The following is a 714-nucleotide window of genomic DNA, read 5'->3' on the forward strand; positions in this document are numbered from 1 at the left end:
ACCCTCTCCCCCTTTTCCCGGCCGCGCTGATCAGAGCTCGGCACCTCTACAAACATGGCGGAGGGCACGCGCCAGCCGGGCCGATCCTCCGCTCCCGCCGGCCTGACCAGGACCCGTGGGAGGAGACGTCGCCTGTACCAAGATGGCCGCCGGGCACGCTCGGGGGGCCGGCCTTCACAAAGGTGGCCGCCGAGGCACGCCCTCGCTCGCGGGTCCCGGCCAATCGGGCGGTGAGCGTGAGGTCTCGCGAGGGCGGCCTGCGCCCCTGTGAAGCGGGGTGGGAGACCCCAGGCCGGCCTTTTCCGCCCCGGATCCCAACAGCGCGGCAGCACGGTGAGGGCTTGACTGCGGAACGTCTACATTTATACATAAATGTAGACACGGGGCGGGTTTAGTACAGAATATACGCACCCGTCGGTCACTATAGACCGACAGGGAGCACCGTGAGGTAAATATAGCGAGGCTGTGGCCTAGTGGTACAGGCTGTTAATTCAGGGAATGTTCTGGAAACCTGAGTTCGAATTCGATAAATAATGTAGCTCCTTGAAAGTGGAGTTGCAGGTAGATAGGATAGTGAAGGAGGCGTTTGGTATGCTTTCCTTTACTGGTCAGAGTATTGAGTACAGGAGTTGGTAGGTCATGTTGCGGCTGTACAGGACATTGGTTAGGCCACTGTTGGAATATTGTGTGCAATTCTGGTCTCCTTCCTATCGG

At 59.2% G+C, this 714-nt stretch overlaps 1 protein-coding gene across 1 annotated transcript in view; it reads left to right on the forward strand.

The window, feature by feature from the left end:
• The first annotated feature begins 240 nt into the window (after positions 1-240).
• The window catches only part of rps19 (ribosomal protein S19), an 18,240-nt gene continuing 17,766 nt past the window's right edge, over positions 241-714 (forward strand). Inside the window, exon 1 of the mRNA XM_043683290.1 lies at positions 241-333. The gene's annotated coding sequence lies outside the window, so the exon portion shown is untranslated. The remainder of the gene's footprint in view (positions 334-714) is intronic.

Source organism: Chiloscyllium plagiosum, chromosome 47 (genome assembly GCF_004010195.1).
Source record: "Chiloscyllium plagiosum isolate BGI_BamShark_2017 chromosome 47, ASM401019v2, whole genome shotgun sequence".
Taxonomy (NCBI): Eukaryota; Metazoa; Chordata; class Chondrichthyes; order Orectolobiformes; family Hemiscylliidae; genus Chiloscyllium; species Chiloscyllium plagiosum.